This window comes from Ranitomeya imitator, chromosome 2 (assembly GCF_032444005.1).
Source record: "Ranitomeya imitator isolate aRanImi1 chromosome 2, aRanImi1.pri, whole genome shotgun sequence".
Lineage (NCBI taxonomy): Eukaryota > Metazoa > Chordata > Amphibia > Anura > Dendrobatidae > Ranitomeya > Ranitomeya imitator.
Window position 1 is genome coordinate 276135245 of NC_091283.1, and position 21176 is coordinate 276156420.

Below are 21176 nucleotides of genomic sequence, written 5' to 3' on the forward strand. Positions count from 1 at the left end.
TGCCTCGGTGTAACGCAGTCCGTCTAACGGACTGCCATAACCCAATGTGAACCCAGCCTAATCCTGCAATTTCCACCGTTCTCATTACACAAGTATAAAACATAATATTGGTGGATAAAAGAAGACTGAGCACAAGACCTTCACAGCCGTCTACACATCATAGGGGAGATCTCATGACTCCTTCTCTCCATCTACCTGATGATCCTCAGGAACATTGGGATCTTCTTGTTTACATTTCTGAGGAAGAAGAGGACGGGGACATCTCTCTGGTGTTGTCCTCTTACTGGATAGATCTGGAGGAAACACATACAGGGACTGAATTCATTCTTTACACACAGATAATTATAGGCCGTGTGTATTTAGTCCTGTCTATTACCTGGTGATGTGAGGGGCTGGGGAACCTCCATCATGACGTCCTTGTACAGGTCTCTGTGTCCTTCTAAATACTCCCACTCCTCCATGGAGAAATAGATGGCGACATCCTGACACCTTATAGGAACCTGACACATACAATGATACTGTCATCCCCCGATCCCTTCATAGCATTATTGTATAATGTCCCAGCATTCCCAGCAGTGTCACCTCTCCAGTCAGCAGATCAATCATCTTGTAGGCAACTTCTAGGATCTTCTTGTCATTGATGTCCTCATGTATCAGGTGAGGTGGGGGCCCCAAGATTGAGCTCAGGGATCTTCCCCATCCCTCAGATACAGGGTCCTGACAGCGCTCACTAGAGGTCTTCTTCACTACCGTGTAATCCTGGTTATGGAGAGACATTAATAAATCTCACTACAGACATTTCCAGAGTCCTCACCTCTCCAGTTCTGTCCATCTGTTATTCCCAAAGATAAGAATGTGATGTCATCATAATCTCTCACCTCTCCAGTAAGCCGGAAGAGGATCTCTAGGGTGAGGTGTAATATTCTCTCCACCATCTTGACCCTGTTCCTATCCATCCTTGACAAGTCAATAAAATTATATAGATCAGTTATTTGTATCCTATATTGTAGGAAAAAGTCGGCATAACAACATACAAAATACCATGTAAAACATACAACTACTGGAGTTGTGATACCAAAATTCAACAATAATTAGTTTGAGCATTCCATCCATCTAGAGACCAGATAGAGAAACCTTTGTCCTGTCAGTTGTGATCACGGCAGTAATAAATTCATAATTTGGGAGATATTTAACAATATACAATATAATGCATGCTACACTCAGCACAATACAGCCAATAAGATATGATGATAAGCGTTCATTTGAATACATCTCGTTACTTCACAATAATTTCTGGAAAAACAAGATTTATTATTTCCACCTGCTACAATGTGTCCAATTGTAATATGATTTATGGGTAATTCACCATTCAGGCCAATCTTCCTTCAAATTTATAGAATGTGGATTCCACATTTACTCCTGACAAAGCGAGAAAGTGAAACCAGTTCGGCAATATCATGAAGCTTGTCACCTACAGTGAGTCTTATATATGTTATCGGACAACTTATAACCAAGGAGTTTTTTCAATATGTGTGTTTTGGGGGCCACTAATGATTTTTGTTCTGCCTTTTTTTTTTAACTGTACTGCAAAAAAATAAAAAACGTTAAAAAAAAAACCAAACCTGGCAAGGTTGTCCCCAGAAGGGTGGTGTGTGCGCTTTAGTGTTTAATGTCTGGTGGGACAAAAAAAGATTTTTAATTTATGCCAATTTGATTTACCAAAACAGTGTACTCACAAACAAAGTAAATAGGATCCTTCGGATCACAGTCGGGAAAACAAAGACAGTCCGTGACCGGTTGCGGTGGGCGACTACACTGCTGAGTACCCTGAGGGTGCCTGGCCTTTTGGCTCTGCTTGTTTCTGTGTTGCCTTACAAAGAACCTGTGGCCTTGAGCCTCAGGGAAAACCCGACCCTCGCATATAACACCGGTCACTGCCTCACACATGTTATAATTCCAACTAGAAGTATAGACTGAGATTTTTATTAATTTTACCATTTTACATCTCCAACAAGGAGACAAGTAAGGTAGTAAAACCAGTATAATCTTAAATTTCCAACTAAGAGTATAGAAAGAGGCTGTACTTCTCTCACCAAACTTTATACAGATTTGTCAATTATAGAACTCAAACTAGGCATACTGACATGTAAAAATATAGTAAAAGATACATGTCACGTGTAACGCTCTAATATTATAACACATTAGCCTAAGACAAAAGGTACAATCAAGTTTAGAACAATCAAGAAACAAAATAGAAAGAGAAACAATCTACCTACAAGTTCCATGTTACAAAAATAACTGGAAACCCTGGAACTCCAACTGTGACTTGGAACGAAGGTCCAGAAATACCAAAAGTATCCAAAGTTCAACCAAGAGGAGACCACTGAAGTCAAAGAAGTTTGGTCAGAGGGCCAAGAACTAGAGAAGGAGTTCTTACTACAGCTGGTATGTATACTAAATCTGGTGTAGAAAGCAGCTGGAAAGGTCCTGGATGGGAGTTATGTGTTACAGATGTGGCTAGACTCATTGGCGTGAGGCCTGGAAAAGAAGGCTCCAGCACCATTGGTTGGAAATTTTTTTTAATGGGCCCAGATTGTTGGTTTGGGTTTTAGGAGCGGCCAGAAGAGCTAGGTGGGACTGGCTGTTCCTATATTGCCACTCTGGGATTTTGAAGAGGCTACTTAAGGCAGCTGAGCTGCCTCAGAAGTTGTCTATGGATGGAGGTGGAAAGAACAACTTATGTTGAAAAATCTATGAAAGAGGCTGTGAGAGCAGGACTGTTATCCAAAAGGGTAAGTCCGTGCTGTTGGATAAACGATTTTTTTTTTATGTCAAGAAAGGGGTGTTTTGTTTTGTCCAGAGTTTATGACAACAATAAACTTCAGATGTTTGGACCTGATCACATTGCCTTTGTATGACTGAAACGCTGCCTAGAAGAGAGTGAATTCCTACACTGGGTATGCAAAACGTCTCCCACAGTCAATAGAGAAATTGATAACCATTTACATATTTAGAGGTAATCTATACTATTGACAACTTATGGTAACATGGATCTCATAAAGAAGATTTAACCCCACCAATACGTCTTTTTACTGACCTCACATATCAGACAATAGCATCTCCTGCCAGGTGAAAATGCAGCAGCTGTTGACTGTACAATATAGCTGACACCTTGCTGTATCAGACTTGATTGGTGTTGTCACCAACCATGGCATTTTAACCCCTTAGATTTTGCTGTCAATAGTGACTATGGCATCTAAATGGTTAACAGAATGTGGGGTCTTCCTCTTTAACCCTATTTATATCCTGAGATTATGATTGTGTGGTACTGACGTTTGCAATGGCAATTAACGGCCAAATAATGGCCTTGGAGTCGACCGACTATAGTGACCTGTTCAGAAGTTAGCGACATTTAGGTGATAAAAATGCCACTTTGTATTAATTCCTGAAAAGCAGCTGAATGGTTAATAAACTACCTGACAGCAGTTTTGACGACATTGCTGGGCGCTGTTTTTAAAATGGCCTCAAAACTTAATGACATCAAAACTTAATAGGTTGCTTACAAAAATAAGTTTTGTAAATTTCCTTGAAAAAAATAAAAATTACTGCTACAGTTTTAAACCTTCTAGTATCCTAACAAAATAAAAAGATATTTTAAAGGGATAATCATTCAAAGTATGAAAATTGCTAACTTGGGGAATTTTTTGACAAATTTCTGATTTTTTTTTATAAATAAACGCAGAAAATATCGACATAAAATGAGTATTAAACTGCAATGTGTCATGAAAAAACAGTCTCAAAATTAATGAGATCTGTTGAAGCGTTCCAGAGCCATTACCACGTAAAGGTTACAGAGGTCAGATTTGAAAAATTTGACCAGGTCACTAAGGGGTTAAAATGACACCATCATGGATTATAGCAAAAGATCCAAACACATGTCCAGCTGGTTCCAACTGAATGACCAGTGTCGATATTAGAAGAAACTGGCCACTGACTTTAAGTACAAAATTCCCCTTAGCATACTTCCTGCTCTACGATGTAACACATTGAGATAGTCCAATAATGCAAATCTTTATAAGATGATGAGACTCAATTTTTTTCTAATTCAAGGATATCAAAATATTCTCAGCTCAATATTTCCAAAAGGTATTTGTCTTACCAGAAGTACCCTCAACTGAAAGTGCTTGCGTGGCAGTGAGAAGCTTTAATTTATGTATTGATTCCTCCACTCCCCAGGATTAGTGCATATCAGGGAATTCTGAAACTCCAAACTACGAGCGTAACCTTGGTTTTAATCGGTTTCTCCAGATTATGTGCCAGTTTGCTTATCTTCACCAAGAGACAGTCAATGAATTTTAATGGCTTTGCCAGAGTTAAGTACATTCTTCTTCCCCTTTCACAGCAAAATATTTAATGGACTCGGAATATGAAACAAATTAATCAATAGCGAGTGGTAAAAACTGGCTGGATCCCTCCTCTGTATCCTATTGTGCCATAGCAGACTGCTGTTATCCTGAAGAAACCAGGGACAAAAGACTATTGTCCCAAACAGAAGCTTGAAGCCATTCCATGGGGCTGCGGGATATTCCATGCCATGAGGCACGAAACAATGGGCCAAGTCACTCCATGAGGTTGGTGAGCCAAGCTTTGCCAAGAGGCACAAGATGACAGGCCGAGCCATTCCAACAGGCACAAGATGACAGACCGAGCCATGCAAAGAGGCACAAGATAACAGGCCGAGCCATGCCAACTGACATGGGACAATGGGTCAAGCCATGTCAAGAGACACGAAGTGGATCTCCAAGTCATGCTAAGAGACACAAAGCGGAGGGCCAAGCTATGCCAAGAGGTACAAAGCAGAGGGCCAATCAATGTCAGGAAATATGAAGTGACAAATGGTAAAATGATCCTTGGATTCTTGTTGTGTAAACCAGTGCATTCTGTTATGACTACTCAACACACAAAAAAATAACGTAACAAAAGACAGCGCCACTCCCTGGTATTTTTACCTTGGAAGTATGAAGTGGTGGGCCAAGCCACACCAAGGGGCAGTAAGCAGCTGGCCAAACCATGTCAAGAGGCAGCAAGCAGCTGGCCAAACCACGTCAAGAGGCAGCAAGCCAAGCCAACAAGCAGCAAGACTGAAGGAGGAGGACTGCTCCCAGTGGATAAGTCCTACATACCATCCATACTGAAATGCACTGCAGTCATGGATGGAGAAAAAAAACTGAGTTGGATCAGGTCCCGAATATGGACACACAGCAAATGGGAATCTATATAAATGTAATGTTCAGCTCAAAAGAAGGTTGCATGCATGCATAGAAACTTATACTCCCGTTACCTGCATTTAGTACAGGTATGCTTGCGTCCTCCCTTCCTTTGAGCTGGACATTACATTATATAGCATCCCATTTGCTGTGTGTCCATATTCAGGACCCGTTCCTATTTGGCCTTTATTCACATTGATGTCACTATGACACAAGTTAAGGTTGATTTATGGCGAAACTAGAGGAAGAATTTTTGTTATCTTGTTCTGTTAAACCTTTTGCATACTTCCGCTACATTGATGATCTGCTAATAATATGGACAGGCTCAAAAGATGATCTACTCACCTTCCACAATAACTTCAACAAGTTCCACCCAACCATCAAGCTCACCCTCAATGTTTCAAAGACCCAAATACATTTTCTGGACATGACCATACACATCAAGGACAATGTCATACAGACATCCATTTACCACAAGCCCACCAGATGTCCGGCTTATCTTAGATGGAACAGCTTTCATCCAAGACACACAAAAAAAATCCATCATCTGCAGTCAAGCTCTGAGATATATTCAGATCTGTTCAGACAGCAAAGACAGGGAACTACAGCTGGGATCACTGAGGAATACATTCCTACAAGGATACCATCCACTGGTAATAGATGAGCAGATCCACAGGGCTACAAGGATCCCAAGAAACAGCCTCCTGGATTACAAACTGAGAGAGGATAACAACAGGGTACCTCTTGTGCTCACATACAACCCCCACATGAGCATCCAAAGGAAAATTGGTGCTGATCTCCAACCCATATTCCATAGAGATCACAAATTGAAAGACATATTCCCAGAACTACCACTTCTCTCCTATAAACAGCCCCCTAACTTAAGGAATCTGCTTGTCAGAAGTGTCCTCTCATCACCATCAGTGACTGGCACATTCCCCTGTAACAATAAAAAATGCAAAACGTGTACCCACGTATTACCAACAAACATAGTCCGTGTACCAAACACAAATCAGGACTATAAGGTCATGGGTTCCTTTTCTCGTACATCCTCCAACGTGGTGTACATGATACAATGTACGAGGTGCCCTGGAAGTATCTATATTGGGGAAACTGCAAAGACTACAAACTAGGATGAATGTACATAGACACACAATCAGGAATGAAGTGGACACACCTGTGGGAAAACATTTCTCTGGACCTGGACACAATATGACAGACTTAAAAGTCTTAATACTAAAAGGTAATTTTAAGGACCACAGGGAAAGAAAAATTTGGGAATACAAACTAATGAAGATGTTTAATTCGTTGACACTAGGACTCAATTTAACACCTGGATTTATGAGTCACTATATGGATACAATTCACACCTCCACCAGATGGACTCCAGATAACTAAGAACATTATTCCCACTGCCTCTCCATTTGTAAGAAAATGCCTAATTTGATTACCTTGGCTTAGGGTACCGTCACACTATAACATTTCGATCGCTACGACGGTACGATTCGTGACGTTCCAGCGATATCGTTACGATATCGCTGTGTCTGACACGCAGCAGCGATCAGGGATCCTGCTGAGAATCATACGTCGTAGCAGATCGTATGGAACTTTCTTTCATCGCTGGATCTCCCGCTGTCATCGCTAGATCGGTGTGTGTGACACCGATCTAGCGATCTAGCGATGCGATCCAGCGATGCGTTCGCTTGTAACCAGGGTAAACATTGGGTAACTAAGCGCAGGACCGCGCTTAGTTACCCGATGTTTACCCTGGTTACAAGCGTTAAACTAAAAAAAAAAAAACAGCACATACTTACATTCTGGTGTCCGTCAGGTCCCTTGCCGTCTCTGCTTCCCGCACTGTGACTGCCGGCCGTAAAGTGAAAGCAGAGCACAGCGGTGACGTGCTTTCACTTTCACTTTACGGCCAGCAGTCACTGAGTGCGGGAAGCAGACGGCAAGGGACGTGACGGACACCAGATGTAAGTATGTGCTGTTTGTTTTTTTTTAATTTAACGCTTGTAACCAGGGTAAACATCGGGTAACTAAGCGCGGTCCTGCGCTTAGTTACCCGATGTTTACCCTGGTTACCCAGGGACCTCGGCATCCTTGGTCGCTGGAGAGCTGTCTGTGTGACAGCTCCCCAGTGACCACACTACGATTTACCTACGATCACGGCCAGGTCATATCGCTGGTCGTGATCGTAGGTAAATCGTATAGTGTGACGGTACCCTTATGTATGGACTCATCATCACACTTCCCACCCCCTAACAAATGTCCTCCTGTACTATTCTTTAAATGTGCTTGTTTCTTATTAATCTATTTGTAATCTTGCCTGAAGAAGGAGCCACTGTGCTCTGAAAGCTTGCAAACATATTATTTTCTGGTTAGCCAATAAAGGTATCACTCCTAGAATATTTCTGTCATCATTGGGCAGAAAAATATTCACAACAAGTTAAGGTTATAATTAGTGTTGAGCGATACCTTCCGATATTTGAAAATATCGGTATCGGATTGTATCGGCCGATATCCGAAAAATATCGGATATCGCCAATACCGATATACGATACCAGTACAAGTCAATGGGACACAAATATCGGAATGTATCCTGTAATGGTTCCCAGGGTCTGAAGGAGAGGAAACTCTCCTTCAGGCCCTGGGATCCATATTCATGTGTAAAATAAAGAATAAAAATAAAAAATATTGATATACTCACCCTCGGACGCGCCCTGGTTGTAACCGCTGCAACCGCCATGCTTCCCTTCCTAAGAATGAGCGCGTGCAGAACCTTCGATGACGTCGCGGCTTGTGATTGGTCGCGTGACCGCTCATGTGACCGCTCACGCGACCAATCACAAGCCGCGATGTCATCGCAGGTCCTTCACGCGCTCATTCTTAGGAAGGGAAGCATGGCGGTTGCAGCGGTTACAACCAGGGCACGTCTGAGGGTGAGTATATCAATATTTTTTATTTTTATTCTTTATTTTACACATGATTCTTCTTCCCGATTCCCGATATCGCAAAAATATCGGAACTCGGTATCGGAATTCCGATACCGCAAATATCGGCCGATACCCGATACTTGCGGTATCGGAATGCTCAACACTAGTTATAATTCATACTTTTTGTCTTTGAACTAGTTACACAAGAAGCAGTGATCAGTCTCCTTGAATCTTCTCACTGCACTACCTGCACCAGTGACCCTATTCCCTCAAATCTCCTCCAGTCCCTTTCAACGGCTGTCACCACTCACCTAACTAAAATATTTAATCTCTCCCTCTCATCTGGTATTTTTCCCTCCTCATTTAAACATGCCATCATACATCCATTACTTTAAAAAACATCCCTCGATCAGCGCTGCTAACTGCAGACCTGTCTACAATCTTCCCTTCATCAATAAACTCCTGAAATGCTTGGTCCACTCCCATCTAATCCGCTATCTCTCAGAAAACTTCTTAACCTTTTACAATTTGGTTGCGGCTCTTTACATTGTAATGAAACTGCACTCACTAAAGTCTCTTATGATCTACTAACAGCTAATTCTAAAACAAAGCTATCGCCATAAAATACAAAATATTTTATTATGATTAATTAAAATGTAAAAATTTACAGAAAACATACAGAAAAGGTAAAGGAAGGAAAAAATGTGGGGGCACAATGCACAGATAATAGACGGCCCATCCGGTATAAATAATATGCCAAGAGGTACAAAGAAAAAATAACAATAATAAAGAAAATAATCACATAAATAAGGAAGGTGCTTTTGTTATCATTCAAGGGTTAATGTCCAGGTATAATAGAGTAAGAAAGTCTCAAAAACCAATCAAAAAAGGATAACCCAAGGATGCAGATTCAAAATGATAAGTAAATGGCTAATGTAAGTATATACAGGCACAGTGCTCTAGGTAGAAACAACTGGTAAAGTGTCTGGTGCTAGTGCAACTAGGCTACATAGCCGAAGTAACTACAAGGAATTATAAAGCTATGAAGAGACCTCAATCGTGTGGAGCGCCATTGGCGCTGACATATTACCTGTCTGAGCCGGACCGGACCGTCTCTTATGATCTACTAACAGCTAATTCTAATGGTCACTTATCCCTGCTGATCTCCCAGATCTCTCTGCAGCATTTGAAACTGTGAATCACCAGCTCTTTCTCACTATGCTCCACTCTATCGGGCTCAAGGACACCGTTCTCTCCTGGTTCTCCTCCTACCTCTCTGACTGCTCATTCAGTGTGTATTTTGCTGGCTCCTCTTCCTCTCTCCTTCTCCTTACTGGGTCAGGGTTCCTCAAGGTTCTGTCCTGGGTCCCCTCCTTTTTTCCTTGTACACCGCCCCAATAGGACAAGCAATCAGTAGATTTGGCTTTCAGTACCATCTCTATACTGATGACACCCAATTATATACCTCGTCTCCTGATATTAACCCTGCATTACTACAAAATACCAGCAATTGTCTTTCCATTTTCTCTAACATTATGTCCTAGTGAATCTGTCAAAACTAAAATCTTTGTGTCCACTAACCTACCTATACCCGATATTGCCATTTCCATGTGTGGCTCCACCATTACTCTCCGGAAACATGCTGGCTATCTTGGGTGTCATATTTGATTCAGATCTTTCCTTCACTTCCCACATCTGATCACTCGCCCACTCATGTCACCTAAACTTCACAAACATTTCTAGAATTAGACCTTTTCTTACATTTGACTCGGCAAAAACTGTTACTGTAGTGCTTATTCATTCTCGTCTGTGCTATTGCAACTCTCCACTAATCAGTCTCCCTCTTACTAAACTTTCCCCTCTCCAATTCGTCCTGAATGCAACAGTCAGGACCATATTTCGCACCAACCGTTACACCGATGCCTCTTCCCTGTGCCAGTCATTGCACTGGTTACCCATCCACTCCAGAGTTAAATATAAACTTATCACTCTCACCCACAAAGCACTCCACGGTTCAGCACCACCCTACATCTCCTCCCTCATCTCATTCTACCACCATAACAGTACCCTCTGCTCTGCTAATGACCTAAGACTAGTAGTAAAGGTATTAGCCTGCACTCTGTCATATGGTGAGGTGCTGGTGTAAAGGGCCAAATGACCCTTAGTCCATTCAATGAAAATTCACCGCACACTCTGTATTTTTGTGGTGATGCCAAAAAAAATTTATTTGCAGTTCATGGGAACAGAAAAAAAATAGAAATAGGTAAAGCGCAGGAGAAAATTCTAAAGCGACTATATTTGAGTGATGTTTCGACCTTTCCCAGGTCTTATTCAATAAGTCACTGTAAGAAAAAAATTACCTAAGACTAATATTTCAGTAAGCCGAATCTCCCACTACTGTCTCCGAGACTTCTGAAGCGCTGCGACAATTCTTTGGAATGCACTACCCAGGAAAGTACATTAATTCCCAATACCCACAATTTAAAGCGTGCCCTAAAAATACATTGCAAATTCATGACCCTCGTAGCATCTCTTCACACACGTTCCATGCACTTAAAATAGCCTTTTGTGTCTGTCCTGTTCACAAACCGGCTAGTGACTGGTTCATGCAATGTTATATGCAGGCCCTAGTTGGTATATTATGGATGTATCGTACAATATAAGAACACTTTGCCATCTACCTTTCGTGTCCCCACTATTTCTTCATAGATTGTAGGCTTGCGAGCCAGACCCTCACTCCTCTGTTGATTTCTGTGATTACTGTTATTCTGTAATGTCTTTTATTGTCTGTACAAGTCTCCTCTAAACTGTAAAGTGCTGCGGAATATGTTGGCGCTATAGAAATAAAATTATTATTCCCTGTCCCACTTGAGAGCACAGGACACCGCTCTTGAAGCCAGTGCGAACAAGTGGTCTGTTGGATAGAAGATGCTTCCAGTTTGTTTCCCAGCACCACCCAGTCTTCCACATGGTCCATTCTCACTAGCCAAGAATCTAGACCACATAATCCTCACACTGATCCTGTTTCCAACCACTATAGTGACTCCCAGGAGACAAGTGACCCCACAATCGGACACTCCGAAGAGCTCTTTTGGTATCTGATTTAGGTTTATTCTGTAACGTCTTTATTGTCTGTACAAGTCCCCTCTAAAATTGTAAAATGTAGTGGAATATGTTGGCGTTCTAAAAATAAAAAAAATTATTATAGATGTTAGGACCATCCCGATTTGGGTACATATTGAAGCTGGTGAGATGGCTTTTACCCATTTTTTAATCAAAAATGGTGTTTACAACTATTGCTTTTACTTATTTACTTACAGCAGGGGATATGTTAATTTTGTTTCTGTCTTAGGTTTTATCTGTTTAATGGCGAGTGTGAACATGCTCCTGTTTTGCATGCATACCAACTTATACTCCAGTTCATTTTGGGGGGGGGGGGGGTAGTTGGAGGCAGATCATTCTATCAAAGTTTTCAATCTTCATGACTTTCTCAAGTCACTTACTCCAAGCTCCTCTTTCCAAACAATATGAAATCACTGAAGGTAGAAAGTGGGTGTTGTCTTTTTTTTATTTCTATATTTTGTTTTGTCCCACCAGTGGATTCTCAAGTGATATGTAAATCTGCATTATGAGGAAGTTTGGTCTGAATTGCATCCCGTAGATTACAGCAAAAATTGACAAAAACAACCCTATTGGTGGGGAAGGGTTAGTTGAGCACTATTGCTGTCTATGGCAGTGGATGTGTGGAGGGGAGAGGAGGAGGACATCAACAAAAACTACAGAAAAATTAAAGTGCTTCAGAAAATGGCAAAACAAATCATAGTATACAAAATACTGAATTTTCTTTAACCACAAAATAATAAATAAAAAAAAACACATTTATAATTCTGTTATCACCGTCATCATACATAAAAATAAATGGGAGAATTTAGTCCTTTTCCCCCAATTCACCACACTCGGATCGGTTTATTTCCACATTTTTCAGCACATTACATGCTAAAGTAAATGGAGTTATTGTAAATTATGAACAAGTCATGGGTTTAATGCGCAAAAATGGTAAATATTCATGAAAATGGAAGAAAAACAGAGCGATAAACAGATGGAGACAGCGGATCTATGGCAAACGTAAACAAGTGTGAATAACGACTAATGAGGGTGCGAGAACCGATGGGGACGGGGATAATGGTGTGTGCAGCGCTGCAGAGTATGGAGGCGATATAGAAGGAAGAGAATGGGGAATCTCCAGCACCTACCTCCACCCCCAGAGCCACACACCACATATATGGCTGCTCTGCGCACAGGACCTGTGATGAGGTCACAGGAGGGGAGGAGTCAGGGGTCACATGATCAGGGGCCTCAGTGTATGCAGGACTCTGCTGTGCTGGTTGTCATGGAGCTGGATGAGAGGAAGTTGTGTGGGGTCAGGAGGGGTTTACAGTGTGGATGTAGCAGAGCCGCGTGTACGAGGCGTACGGAGCGGAGCCGTATGTGTATGGGGTGTACGGAGCAGAGTCGAGTGTGTACGAGGTGGGCGGAGCGGAGCCGCGTGTGTACGAGGTGTGAGGAGCGGAGCTGCGTGTGTACGAAGTGTGCGGAGCGGAGCTGCATGTGTACGAGGTGTGCGGAGTGTAGCCGTGTGTGTACGAAGGTGTAAGGAGCAGAGCCGTGTGTGTACGAGGTGTATGGAGTGGAGCCGTGTGTGTACGCGGTGTACAGAGTGGAGCCGTGTGTGTATGGGGTGTACGGAGCGGAGCCGTGTGTGTACGAGGTGTATGGAGCAGAGCCGTGTGTGCACGAGGTGTATGGAGCAGAGCCGTGTGTGTACGAGGTGTATGGAGCGGAGCCGTGTGTGTACGAGGTGTATGGAGAGGAGCCGTGTGTGTATGGGGTGTACGGAGCGGAGCCGTGTGTGTATGAGGTGTACGGAGCGGAGCCGTGTGAACGAGGTGTACAGAGCGGAGCCGTGTGTGTACGAGGTGTACAGAGCGGAGCCGTGTGTGTACGAGATGTATGGAGAGGAGCCGTGTGTGTATGGGGTGTACGGAGCGGAGCCGTGTGAGTACAAGGTGTATGGAGAGGTGCCGTGTGTGTATGAGGTGTACAGAGCAAAGCTGCGTGTGTACGAGGTGCACGGAGCGGAGCCGTGTATGTACGAGGTGTACAGAGCAAAGCCGCGTGTGTACGAGGTGTACGGAGCAGAGCCGCGTTTATATAAGGTGTACAGAGCGGAGCAGTGTATATACAGGAGCTGCGTGTGTACAAGGTGTCTACAATCTTCCCTTCGCTATCTCTCAGATAACTCTCTTCTCGACCCTCTTCAATCTGGCTTCCGCTCTTTACACTCTACTGAAACTGCCCTCACTAAAGTCTCTAATGACCTACTAACAGCTAAATCTAATGGTCACTGCTCCCTGCTAATTCTCTTGGATCTCTCCGCAGCATTCGACACTGTGGATCATCAGCTCCAACTCAGTATGTTCAGCTCCATCGGCCTCAAGGACACCGTTCTCTCCTGGTTCTCCTCCCATCTCTCTGGCCGCTCCTTCACTGTATCTGTTGCTGGCTCCTCCTCTCATCTTCCCCTTACTGTTGGGGTTCCTCAAGGATCAGTCCTAGGCCCCCTCCTCTTCTCTTTGTATACTGCCCCTATTGGACAAACAATCAGTAGATTTGGTTTCCAGTACCATCTCTATGCTGATGACACCCAATTATACACCTCATGTCCAGACATCACGCCTGCTATTACAAATCACCAGTGATTGTCTTACCGCTGTCTCTAACATTATGTCCTCCCTCTATCTGAAACTGAACCTGTCAAAAACTGAATTCCTTGTTTCCTCCCTCTACTAATGTACCTATGTCTGACATTGCCATTTCCATGTGCGCTTCTACCATTACTCCCCAGCAACATGCCCGCTGCCTTGGGATCATACTTTAATAATTAAAAAAACAGCATTGGGACTCATTTATTCTTGATAACCAACCTTACAGAAGCTGACAGCTGAGGGTTGCCCCCAGCTGTGAGTTTTGTCTGGTTGGTTAAAGAAAATAGGGGAGCCCATGTCGTTCGGACATTAATATAACGCTCATCATTCTCCTCTGCTCGCCAGCAGAGCAGGGGAGAATGATGAGAGCCAGCTTCAGCACCTACCACCGGGGAACAGCGCTTACTGTATCGCTTCTTCCCCGATGCCGATGCGTGTCACACAGAGGACAACAATGTGTGTTCTACGTGTGTGGGATGTTTTGCCGTCAATGCTGACGGTAAAAAAAGGCCATGTCAGCGTGTTTTGCCCACGGAAACATGGTCCGTAGAAACACGGTCCGTGGAAAAACACTGACGTGCACAGACCCATTCATTTGAATGGGTCTACGTGTGTGCGTGTCTCCGGTACGTGTGAAAACTGTCATCACACATAACGGAGACATGGACATGTGAAACAGTCCTAAAGAAAAGCAAAGCATCACAAAAGAGGAAACCCAGCGTTTGGCGACATCCATGGTTTCCAGACTTCAGGTTGTCATTGCTGCAAAGGATTCTCTACAAAGTATTAACCATGAACAGTTTATTTATGGTAAAGTTAATTTGTCCAATTACTTCTGAGCCCCTGAAATGAGGAACCTTTGTAGAAAAAATGGTTGCAATTCCTAAACATTTTGCAGGATGTTTATGTTCAACCCATTTAAATAACCCCTTCCCAACCTTGGAAGCACTGTACAGCCACATATAAGGTATTGCCACGTTCAGCAGAAATTGTGGGACAGATTTTTGTGCCATTTTTACCCATTTCCCCCATGTGAAAATGTAAAATCTGGGGCTAAAACAAACTTTTTGAGGTAAAAATTTTATTATTTTTTTCTTCACTGCCAAATGGTATAAAATTATGTGACACACCTGTGGTGTCAATATGATCACTGCACCCATAGATGGGGGGTTTCTGGTGTTATGGCTCTGCCAATGTGACAAGGCCCCCTCAAACCATTCCAGCAAAATCTGAACTCCATTACTCCGCTTCTTCCCTTCTGAGCTTTGCACTGTGACTCAAAAGTAGTTTTCGACCACAAATACAGTATCGGTGTACTCTGGACAAATTACACAACAAATTTTGGGTCCATTTCCTGCGATAGTTGTGAAAATGAAAATAATTGGAGCTAAAACAGTTTTGAGAGAAAAAATTCTGTGAAGCACCTGGGCATTCAAGGTGCTCACAACACATCTAGACACATTGATTGAGGGGTCTAGTTTCCAAAATGGGATCCGTTGAGGGAGGTTTCCACTATTTAGGCACATCAGGGGCTCTCCAAATGCGACATGGTGTCTGCTCTCAATTCCAGCCAATTTTGCATTCAAAAAGTCAAAAGGTGCTCCTTGTCTTCTGAGCCCTGCTGTGTGCCCAAACAGTAGTTCTCACCAACATATCAGATATCGGTGTACTCAGGAGAAATTGTACAACAAATTTTATCCTTGTGAAACTAAAAAAAAGTGGGGCTAAAAACATTTTTGTAGAATTTTTTTTTTTTCACGGTTCAACGTTATAAGTTTCTGTGAAGCACCGCTCACCACTTATCTAGATAAGTTCCTTGAGGAGTCTAGTTTACAAAATGTGGTGACTTGTGGAGGGAATCTAGTTTACAAAATGTGGTGACTTGTGGAGAGAATCCACTGTTTGGGCACATCAGGAGCTCTCCAAATGTGACATGGTGCCTGCCAAATTTTGCAGTCTATTTTCTCATCTTTCCCTTGTGAAAATAAAGATGTGAGGTCTAAAGTAAAAATTTTCTGAAAAAAGGTAAATGTTCATTTTTTTTCCTTCCACATTGCAAAAATTCCTGTGAAGCACATGAAGGGTTAATAAACTTCTTCAATGTGGTTTTCAGCACCATGAGGGGTGAAGCTTTTAGAATGGTGTCACTTTTGGGTATTTTCTGTCATATAGGCCCCTCAAAGTCTCTTCAAATGTGATGTGGTCCCTAAAAAAAATGGTTTAGTAAATTTTGTTGGAAAAAAATAGAAATTTCTGGTCAACTTTTAACTTTTCTAATTTCCTAAAAAAAAATAATGTTTCAAAAATTGTGCAGATGTAAAGTAGACATGTGGGAAGTCTTATTTATTAACTATTTTGTGTGACATATCTCTGTGATTTAAGGGCATAACAATTAAAAGTTTGAAAATTACCAAATTTTAGATTTTTTTCACAAATAAACGCAAATCATATCAAAGAAGCGTTACCACTATCATGAAGTACAATACGTCACCACGGCCCAATCCTAGAGGTCTCTGAGTAAGTCGAGATCTATGCAATTCTTGGTATCTGGAAAGCGGAGTAGGTAACGCCAAGCCCGTTCTTGGTGGACATCTTTTGAGCTGCCAGATGACCATGAACAGTGCCCCAAATACATTGTGTCTAACAGCTATTCCAGCAAGATCTGCATTCAAATAGCTAAATGGCGCTCCTTCTCTTCTTAACCTGACATGCGCCCAGACAGTACCGTATAACCGTATTATAGGGTATTAGCAGATTCAGAGGTTCGGAAATACTTTGTAAGGACCATCTGTTTCCTATCACCCTTTAAGGAAACTACAAAATTGGGACTATATTAACATTTTGGTGAAAAAAAAAGTTTTGGCATTCCACTTTCTGAATGAGGTTTTTGATACTAAGAAGACTGCAATTTTCTAAAATCTAGGCCCTCAAATTCATTTCAAAATGATTAGTTATCCCAAAAAAAGGCTTTTGTAAATTTTGTTCAACATAAAAGCTTTTTGCTAAACTTGTAATCCTTTTATCATCCTAAGGATGTTGAAATAATAAAATGGGATGTTGGAAAAATGCTGCCGACCTAAAGTAGAAATATTTTGAATGTATTTGATTAACTACTTTGAGATCTCTATCGGTTTTAAGAGAAACAAAAATTTAACGTTTGAAAGGTATAAATCTTTCTAAATTATTTGACCATAGGTATTTTCAAAAATAAAACACAATATATCAATCTAGAATTATCAGAAAAATAAAGTACAATGTGTTGCAGAAAAAAATATTTCACAATCCGTGGAATCAGAAAAGCATCTAAAGTTATCATCACATAAAGTGGCTCGAGTCAGGTTTGAAAAATGGTCCCTGGTTTGAAACACAAAGCTGTATGTGGGGAGTGGGCAAATCAGAGAATTTTGGGCACTAACTACTGTAGTTCATAACTGAGGATAGACAACACCACATCTACGTCTAGGGAGTGGAAAGTCTGCTCCTTAAGATTTCTAGGATGTTGGCAGAAAAAAGGAAGAAAGACTTCCCGATTCATATTCGGCACAGACACAACTCTGGCGAAGAAAGAAGGGTCAAGCCTCACGACTAAGGAGAGTAAAACTAATTGCTAAGGAGAGTAAAACTAATCCCAAACTGTTCTTCAACTATATCAATAGTAAAAGAATAAAAACTGAAAATGTAGGCCCCTTAAAAAATAGTGAGGAAAGAATGGTTGTAGATGACGAGGAAAAAGCTAACATATTAAACACCTTCTTCTCCACGGTATTCACGGTGGAAAATGAAATGCTAGGTGAAATCCCAAGAAACAATGAAAACCCTATATTAAGGGTCACCAATCTAACCCAAGAAGAGGTGCGAAACCGGCTAAATAAGATTAAAATAGATAAATCTCCGGGTCCGGATGGCATACACCCACGAGTACTAAGAGAACTAAGTAATGTAATAGATAAACCATTATTTCTTATTTTTAGTGACTCTATAGCGACAGGGTCTGTTCCGCAGGACTGGCGCATAGCAAATGTGGTGCCAATATTCAAAAAGGGCTCTAAAAGTGAACCTGGAAATTATAGGCCAGTAAGTCTAACCTCTATTGTTGGTAAAATATTTGAAGGGTTTCTGAGGGATGTTATTCTGGATTATCTCAATGAGAATAACTGTTTAACTCCATATCAGCATGGGTTTATGAGAAATCGCTCCTGTCAAACCAATCTAATCAGTTTTTATGAAGAGGTAAGCTATAGACTGGACCACGGTGAGTCATTGGACGTGGTATATCTCGATTTTTCCAAAGCGTTTGATACCGTGCCGCACAGGAGGTTGGTACACAAAATGAGAATGCTTGGTCTGGGGGAAAATGTGTGTAAATGGGTTAGTAACTGGCTTAGTGATAGAAAGCAGAGGGTGGTTATAAATGGTATAGTCTCTAACTGGGTCGCTGTGACCAGTGGGGTACCGCAGGGGTCAGTATTGGGACCTGTTCTCTTCAACATATTCATTAATGATCTGGTAGAAGGTTTACACAGTAAAATATCGATATTTGCAGATGATACAAAACTATGTAAAGCAGTTAATACAAGAGAAGATAGTATTCTGCTACAGATGGATCTGGATAAGTTGGAAACTTGGGCTGAAAGGTGGCAGATGAGGTTTAACAATGATAAATGTAAGGTTATACACATGGGAAGAGGGAATCAATATCACCATTACACACTGAACGGGAAACCACTGGGTAAATCTGACAGGGAGAAGGACTTGGGGATCCTAGTTAATGATAAACTTACCTGGAGCAGCCAGTGCCAGGCAGCAGCTGCCAAGGCAAACAGGATCATGGGGTGCATTAAAAGAGGTCTGGATACACATGATGAGAGCATTATACTGCCTCTGTACAAATCCCTAGTTAGACCGCACATGGAGTACTGTGTCCAGTTTTGGGCACCGGTGCTCAGGAAGGATATAATGGAACTAGAGAGAGTACAAAGGAGGGCAACAAAATTAATAAAGGGGATGGGAGAACTACAATACCCAGATAGATTAGCGAAATTAGGATTATTTAGTCTAGAAAAAAGACGACTGAGGGGCGATCTAATAACCATGTATAAGTATATAAGGGGACAATACAAATATATCGCTGAGGATCTGTTTATACCAAGGAAGGTGACTGGCACAAGGGGGCATTCTTTGCGTCTGGAGGAGAGAAGGTTTTTCCACCAACATAGAAGAGGATTCTTTACTGTTAGGGCAGTGAGAATCTGGAATTGCTTGCCTGAGGAGGTGGTGATGGCGAACTCAGTCGAGGGGTTCAAGAGAGGCCTGGATGTCTTCCTGGAGCAGAACAATATTGTATCATACAATTATTAGGTTCTGTAGAAGGACGTAGATCTGGGTATTTATTATGATGGAATATAGGCTGAACTGGATGGACAAATGTCTTTTTTCGGCCTTACTAACTATGTTACTATGTTACTATGACTATTCAATCCTCAACTATCTGGAGATAAGAGTCCCTGATGGAAAGGGCCTATAATTCTCCTACCTTCTTGGCTGATGTAATAGCCACCAAGAAGGCAGTTTAAAAAAAATGCACTAAATTAGAGTAAGGCACTTCAAAACATCATCAGAAAAACAAAATCAGGTGGTGGGTAACTTCACTTAATGAAGAAGAGATTAAAAAAAAATTAAGGATAAAACAATAACTTATTGATTAACAAAACTAAAGCCATTTAAAAAGACAGGAAATATTACCTCCAAAAAGGGAGGGGAAACTGTTGCAAAAACAATTAAAAACCTGTTGTTAAACCTGGGGAGGTGAAAGGAAGGGGAGGAAGGAAGCTAGAAATAAGGCTGTGAGTTTATAAGAAGTGGATAAGCGTGCTAAGTAATGCCATGAAGTCCACTGTGGGGCTCTGCAGAGTACACATCTACAAGTACTTATCACCTCAAAGGCACCAATAAACAAGTTGTCACTCCCCTCAATTGTGCATTCAAAACTACGTAAACAGAGTGGTCAGTATTTACCTGCCCAGAGATGATAATAAGGTCAGGATGGCAAGCAGTGTTCCCCTCACACCAGATGGGCATCGTTTCGCTGATCGTTTCTTCTGGGGCATGTCTAATAGGGGTGACTCAGTATGTTTAATGTTGTGAATTCTGTGGTCGAGCTCCCTCCTGTGGTCACAAGTGGTACTGCGGCTTCTGAGTTTCCTTCCTCAGGTGATGAGCTTAAGTCGTTAGTTGCTGCTCTATTTAACTCCACCTAGTGCTTTGATCCTGGCCTCCAGGCAATGTTCTAGTATTGGTCTTGCTTCCTCCTGGATCGTTCCTGTGGCCTATCTTTCCTGCATAAGCTAAGTTCTGCTTGTGTGACTTTTGTTTTGCTATTTTTTCTGTCCAGCTTGCTTTATTGGTTTTTCTTGCTTGCTGGAAGCTCTGAGACGCAGAGGGAGCACCTCCGTACCGTTAGTCGGTGCAGAGGGTCTTTTTGCCCCTCTGCGTGGTTGTTTGTAGGGTTTTGTGTTGACCGCAAAGCTATCTTTCCTATCCTCGGTCTATTCAGTAAGTCGGGCCTCACTTTGCTAAATCTGTTTCATCTCTGTGTTTGTTTTTTCATCTTAACTCACAGTCATTATATGTGGGGGGCTGCCTTTTCCTTTGGGGAATTTCTCTGAGGCAAGGTAGGCTTGTTTTTCTATCTTCAGGGCTAGTTAGTTTCTCAGGCTGTGCCGAGTTGCATAGGGAGCGTTAGGCGCAATCCACGGCTACCTCTAGTGTGGTTGGATAGGATTAGGGATTGCGGTCAACAGAGTTTCCACGTCTCAGAGCTCGTCCCATGTTAGTAACTATCAGGTCACTTTGTGTGCTCTTAACCACTAGGTCCATTGTGGTTCTGAATTACCTAATCATAACAGTTTAAATACCCTGTAGTAGTGATGGTCATGGCCGTGATAGGATGGTGGGATGTCCATCAAAAGCACTTGATATGGGACCCATGCCTGCTAAGCAAAAGGGACTTCGGTGGCAAGCAGTGGAACGCACTGAGGTCACGTGGGCGAGCACTTCCGGGAGTCAGAGGAGGCCTCGTATCGGAACAAGTGCTGGGGATTTCCAGAGAGATCCAAGGAGCCGGGGTTTGGGCTGAGCAAGGACTGGGTAGGAGCGGAGTCACCACATGTCGATATGACTGCGAGGCAAAGAGAGAAGGGGTAGGA

At 42.2% G+C, this 21176-nt stretch overlaps 1 pseudogene; it reads right to left on the reverse strand.

The window, feature by feature from the left end:
- Positions 1-21176, reverse strand: part of LOC138666403 (zinc finger protein 850-like) — a 277228-nt pseudogene that overhangs the window by 177470 nt on the left and 78582 nt on the right.